Source organism: Eucalyptus grandis, chromosome 11 (genome assembly GCF_016545825.1).
Source record: "Eucalyptus grandis isolate ANBG69807.140 chromosome 11, ASM1654582v1, whole genome shotgun sequence".
Taxonomy (NCBI): Eukaryota; Viridiplantae; Streptophyta; class Magnoliopsida; order Myrtales; family Myrtaceae; genus Eucalyptus; species Eucalyptus grandis.
Genome location: NC_052622.1, coordinates 39801384 through 39808530, shown reverse-complemented (window position 1 = coordinate 39808530; position 7147 = coordinate 39801384).

Genomic DNA, 7147 nt, shown 5'->3' with positions numbered 1-7147 from the left:
AACTACTTTATTAAGGATTTGGCCTTATCGACTAGAGAAGATCTCTTGGCTGGATATGACATAACAGATTCATTTGTTCAAATCAAGAATGATTAAAGATCCGATGATTGGCGAAGTATTCTTGGAATGTTCTACTTATGGAAACCAAGATCCTAATTGTATGGGCGAGCAGGATTGATGGGCTATCGACATGTTCCTTTAATAGCTCGAATAATCTTCCTAATTGATTATGTCCAACGGGAGGATTGGAAGAATTCCTTTGGTAAGTGCCAACGAGTATGATGGCACAAAGGAGTATAAAAGGAAGACGTTCCAATTGTTCGAGGAGGTGCACAATAGAAGAATTCCAAAGTCTGAAGCTCTTTGATTCTTAGTCTATTCATTTGCCGAGCGAAATCTTGTACGCAAAAGAAAGTCTATATTTTGAGATACCTTGAGGAAGTGTGATAGATCATCTACACTGTAAATCAAGAGAAAGCATTGCTGTAGCATCTCTTTTGTTCATAGTGAAATCCAGCCGGTGGGCTGTCAGTGCAGAAGAGTGGACATAGGCTTGAAATAAGCCGAACCACTATAAACCTTGTGTTCAATTTTCTCTTCCCTACTCTCTGCTTTACTTTGTTCTTAGTTCGTTTTGTTAACTAAAGGAGAGCTTCCTTTCTATTGTTTGCCTAGTATTGCTTTTATATCTCGAGAAATTATTTAAACACTTATTCACCCCTCTCTAGGTGCTATTACTAGCCATATCACAAAGACTCCTCTTGCGGCCACTGCAAAACACATGATGAAGTCACCTCTGCACAGTAACAACGCTTGCTTTTTAGAGCACTCACGCATCACTTGAAACATAAATGCAAGGCGAGACACACTAGAGGACAAATCCCTAATTATGCATATATAGCCATTAGCCAAAGTAGTCCAACTTCGGTCAACACAATCCAATTTCAGTTGAACAAATATTATCCAATCCAATCCCACTTCGGCCTTTCCAATATTAATCCATAAACTGGAGCACTCAAAATATAAGTCTGTCAATATATTTCCTTCTCTATTTTGCCCATTCCAATTTGATATAAAGACAAAATAGGAAATATCAATTAAGACTTTAACACCAAACAGGATATATATATATATTTGTGGCACATACTCTGGATGTTCACAAATAACACTCCATCTCGGGTCGGATTTCATTTGCAGGCTTACTTTCGAGACATAATTCAACAGTGAACTTCCCAGGTATTTATAAGGATGCGTGTACACTCCATTCCACACTTCTCTTCATCTTCTATAAATCTAAAGAATGCGTTAGGATCCTAGTGTGCTCGTTGCCACTTTCTGCTTTCCGTCACAGAAAACGGGGTTAGATTCAATGCGACAGCGTTGTCAGAGAAGCTGAGGAACAAGAGGTTGGTGTACGTCGGCGACTCTTTGAACAGAGGCTAATGGCACTCCATGGTTTGCATGGTCGAGACCGCGATCCCTCCCACCCTCAAATCCATGCCGGGTCCCCATGGCGCCTCCTTACGCATCTTCAGGGCTCATGTAAGTGTTCTCCCTTTCATACTCTCATTCAAAAGTTAGTTTAGGGTAAATGTAACGTGGACGTACTAATTTAGCTAATGAATTTATAATTTTATTTTAGACACCAATGGTATAAAAGAATCTCTACACAAGCAAAGTTCTGATGATGATAAAAATGCATGTTTTGAATTTCACAAGTGAATTTATTTCATTGTACATGAATATTTTACACAAGCGATGTATCATAAATGAATTTTTTTTTTTTGGCTTGCCAAATAATGTTTAATTTGGTACCTCAACGTCGACACATTAAACTTTTGGCAATCACGATGCTTGATGAATTTGAAGGAACATAATGCGACGATTGAGTTTTACTGCGCAGCATATCTAGTGGAGTCAAACTGCGATGATCCTAAGAACCAGTCGACTCATCATCGGGTTGTTCGAGTTCGAGCCATTGAAAATCATGCCAAGCATTGGCGTGATGCAGATTTCCTCATTTTCAACACCTACCTCTGGTGGAGGGAATCCGAGATGGAACTTATGTGAGTATATACTATCAAAAATTATTTTGAATGAGTGTCTGTCGTAAGAAAAGCTGTCTTTTTCATGGAAACTGTTGCATTTTCATATTTGATCACTCAACAAATGTCCTAGAATATTTGTTAACTGATTTCTGTCGTAAGAAGAATTAACTCTTACCTCTTAAGTCTTGTGAAAATTAATGCATCTTTTCTGATATAAAAGAGGCTTTTCCTGTTGCATATTGATCCCTCCAATGTGGACTCGAGTGTCTTTTCCAAGTTAAAGGATTGATAATTTAAAATATCCGCTTCTACTTCTTGGTCGGCTATTAATCTATACCGTTTTTTTTTAACCCGAGGTGGGAAAACTGTTGTTTCAAATCGTATTTCCCACCATAAATTTAATGAAAATACAGACAGAAAGGTGCTCAGGAAATGTTAAATTTAAAACATAAATAGTATGATTTAATTGAAGGATTTGGATTCCTCATTCTATGATTAAATTTGACTTCTTCAGTTCGCCAAGATACAAGTCAACACATTAACTTGGAGAGAACTTTTGAACTAGAATGAAGCGGTGAATTTTTTTTTTTAATGAATGTTGGCATACTTGTCTTGATGTTTAGAATAGGATTTGAGGAGGTGGTTATAGTACTTGACAACGAATTGGCTATCTCCTATGGGAATAAAGAGAAGATGTATTAGACATCCTTTAAATTTAGGGGATGAAGAAAACACAATCAACATGTTGGATCTTCAGCAGCTGAGATGTGTCCTCGTTGTTTTCGTTTTCTGTTCTTTTCTTTTTTTTCCCTATTTCTCTCGGTCTCCTTCTTCTTCTTCTTCACCCTCCTCGACCCAGGCGTCATCACATTTCCTTTCTAGTGCCACCCCATCCGCTACAGCCGCCGCCTTCGCTCTTGACACCCTATTCTGACTCAGTGTGCCCTCCCTTCCTCCCCCCAAGTCTTCAGCCAGGGAGGTCATGACCTCCAACGACTAGCTTGTTATGTTAGCGGGGAGGGAGAGGGAGAGAGAGAGAGAGAGAGAGGGACGGCGGTTGGTCCTCTTAGTTTTGCAGTCGAGAACCTAAGTGAGTTCGAAGGGTGGTCTCCACGAAGGCCGGTCGTGGCTTCAATGATCATGGCAACAACGGAGCCGAGTGGTTTTGTAGGCACGAGAGAGAGAGAGAGAGAGAGAGAGAGATCTTAGGATTTTTGTTGATGGGACTGTGATTTCCTCACAATATTTTGGCCATCTTTATATATTCAAGGTACTCTTGGGTGCTGTGGGTGAATCTGGCCCCTCAACTCGATTGTTGGTGTGTTGATCAATGCAACGGGATTAAATTTAAGACTTAAATTATATCCTAAATTCAAGGAAGCCCAATCCCCTAAACTAAGACTCTTTTAAGTAAATTATATAATACAGTAAGAGAGCTGGATGCTTTTCAACATGAAGCCAAAATAAGACACGAGAGTTGGATACGCGTGAGAAACTCATAAGCTCAACTTGAGACTAATACTTTTTAAACGGAAGTTACTCTTTCTACTTGGATTTTTTCTTCTTTCAATAAGGATGTGCTTTCTAATATCTCAACCAGGTGGGGACCGTTTGAAAGTCCCACTGCGATGCACAAAGTGGTGAAAATGCCTCGCGCGTATGAGATGGCTCTCAATACCTGGTCAGCCTAGTTGGAGGCGCATGTCAATAAATCAAAGACCAAATTATTCTTCTTCAGCATGTCTCCGTCTCACGAAAAGCAAGTTTTCGCCACATTGCTCTCTATCTAAAGCTATTTCAAGTTACGACTTGTAGAGATGAGTTGTGCGATGCATTTTCCCCGGAAACAAGGCAATATTAGGCTCGTGCATATCCCTTAATTTCTCCACGCCTTTCTTATCCTAAAAGCAAATTGTCAGGATCATTTAAGTCTCCATTTCTTTTTCTCCAAATGCTCTTCAATCTACTTGCCAATGAATTAGCAAAGTCTACGATGAAGGTTCGTAGGTCAATTGACTAACATATTAATGCCATGCATTTTGTTTCTTGAAGTTTTATAGTCTTCCTTACTTAGAAACAATCCAATTAAAATGTTTTACAAAACTAAGTATACCAAATCATGCACTAGGCCTTAATTTGGTTATTTAAACAAGCCCCACACCTCGTGTTTTAAACAAATTTATCTGAGCATACAACTAATTTGGGGCATGTTATTTGGCATGTCAAATTTTTCAAGTTTCTTATATATTTGGCATTACTCTTTTTTCATACGATAGTGCGGGGGAATGGGGTGGGATTCCTGGCCGAAGCTGTTAGGGTGAAACTGAACCAATTACTCAAGAAGGGTGTTGGGTTGGGATTCGCCCCAGTGGCCACCCTTCCAACATGGAAGGGGGAGGTGAGGGGTTCAAATCCCCACCTTCTCAAGAGGAAATGTGGTGGGGACGAGTAAGTTTTAGGAGTGGGTTTCAACTCCCACGCTCTGCAAGAGGCAGGGCAAAAGTCTGAGAGTGAGTGTAGAGTAGGCATAGAGTAGGACTGACAAAAAAAAAAAAAAGGGTGTTGGGGAACCGGATCGGTTCTTGCGATGATGCATGTGGTAGAGAGAGTGATCAAGAAACTTGAAAGACGAAGCGTCACGATTCACGTTCTCAATATTACACAGCTGTCGGAGCATCGCAAGAAAGCACACCCCACCATTAATAGAAAATATTGGCATCCCTTGACTAAACAGCAGCTTGCAAATCCCTTTAGCTATACGGATTACTTCCACTGGTGCCTCCCTGGATTACCAGATGTGTGGAACAAACTTCTATGCACTTATATTTTCCATATTTTGGACACCTACGTTTAATTTTTGAGTTGAAGGTGCAAAGAGGCAATTGCAAACTACTAGTTGTGCAATTGGTATCTTTTGTCTATCAATCTATATATTTGGACATATAATAGTGATAGATCAAGGATGATTCCATCAGTCCAAAATTGGAGGGAATGAAGGAAAATGGGGTCAAATTTCAGCTCCATTTATTTCAGGAAAAATGAATAATTTAAAATAAATTTTCCTAAAAATAATTGTTTTTACCGCTTGAAATAATTAGTTAAGTGAAAATGTTTCATTATAGATGATAATCTATACTTGAACATTTTTATGGACAATGAAATTTTTTTTCTTTCGCTCATTTCTATAAGCGCTATAAGTATTATTTTTAGGAAAAGATTTTCTAAATCTTTTATTTTTTGAGAAACAAATACATTTTTTTTATTATGAAACTTACTAATAGGGTAGGGCTTTTTACATTTCCATTGGGATTGGAAACATACAATATTATGTTGAACGAACTAAATTTCCTTGACATAATTTATTACTCAGGACATTTTCTTTTCAAACTTTCTCTTGACAAATCAATTTTCATTGAGAAATTGTCTAAAAAATTCTAAATTTATTATACTTTTGTCAATTCAATACTAAAATTTTATGTCAATTGAGTTCTAAAAAATTTCACATTTTGTCAATTAAATTCATTTGACCGATTTTCATCAAATTGCCGACTTGGATATCGATCATTTTATATGATACGGTTGACACTGATATGGATAAATTTTAATAATATTTTAAGTAGTTGTGTACCTCACATGCGACTTGGAGCGACAGATATTGGAGGAAGCCAACACTAGTAGAGAAGCGCCTAGGAACACTAGTACAAAAGCAGTCCGGAACTCGAGCAAAACGAAGCGGCAGGCGTGCGATCTGTTCTGGGGGACGTGGGTGTACGACAAGGTGTCGTACCGCTGGACGAGGAGAAGCGATGCACGTTCATGTCGGAGGAGCAGGCTTGCAAGAAGTACGGACGGAAGGACTTGAAGTACCAGCACCAGAGGTGGCATGGCAACCCATGGCCGTGACACCATCCCGAGGCACGCACGAACCACAGATTAAACCTACATTCATACCTTAATTTCTTCTTCTATATAAACATTTCCCCAAAACTGAGGTCTATAGGTTCAACGTGACGCGGTTGTTGGGGAGTTTGAGGAACAGGATCATGGTGTGCGTTGGGGGATCAGTTGAGTCCTCCATCCGTCCCCACCTCAAATCTGTCTCGCACTTCCGCAATCACTCCTTATTCGTCTTGGAGCCCTATGAGAGTCTCTCTCTCTCTCTCTCTCTCTCTCTCTCTCTCTCTCTCCGCAACCGTGCCCTCTTGAGCTGTGAGGACATACATTTTGCCATCGAATATCGTGCTAAATAGTGCGGTGCTCAATACAATGATTGAATTCTACTCATAACCGATGCTTGTGGAAGCAAAAAAAGACGATACCTATGGCCATCGCTTCGATCGACAAGATCGTGTTCAAGTTCAAGCCATCAATAAGCATGTGAGGCATTGGTCGGATGCAGACATTTTTGTTAATATAACAGTTATTTCCTTTTTCACATGTTGCTGATTTGGTTTTTTAGTTATTAGAGTTAGTGGAGTCATGTGTGTTGGTTATCCTAGTTTTTAGGTGTTAGTGGGGCAAGTGCTTTATGGGGAACATGGGTAGTTATGGTGTGTTTTACGTTATGTACTTTGTCTTTTGTAAAAGACTTGGTTTTTGCTTTGTACGTAAGATAAAGTTTCAGCCTCATCTCTCCTCCTTTTAGCAATCATGGTGTGCGTTGGATTTTTTTCAGGCTATCGATCGTTCCATCTTGAAGACTATTCTTTGCAAAGAAACTTCTAAGGATATATGGGATTCTATGAAGAAGAAATATCAAGGCTCTGTAGAGTGAAGCGTGCAGCTTCAAGCCTTGAGAAAAGATTTTGACTCCTTGAAATTTCAAGGCAAAGGCAAGAGGACAGATCCTTACAAAGCCAAGGTAGAGTGTTTTAGATGTCAGAAATGAAGATTTTCATTCCACTTGTGAGTTTTGGGGATCATTCTACCGTGAAAGTGATGGGAAAATGGCCAATGGTACTCCATGGTCCACCTTGGGTTTATTTTTTTTACAGACATTTAAAAGCTTCAAAACTCGTGTTGAAAATGAAGCAGAAAGACCATTAAGACTCTTCGAACAAATCGTGGCGGTCCTCCATCCGTCCCCACCTCAAATCTGT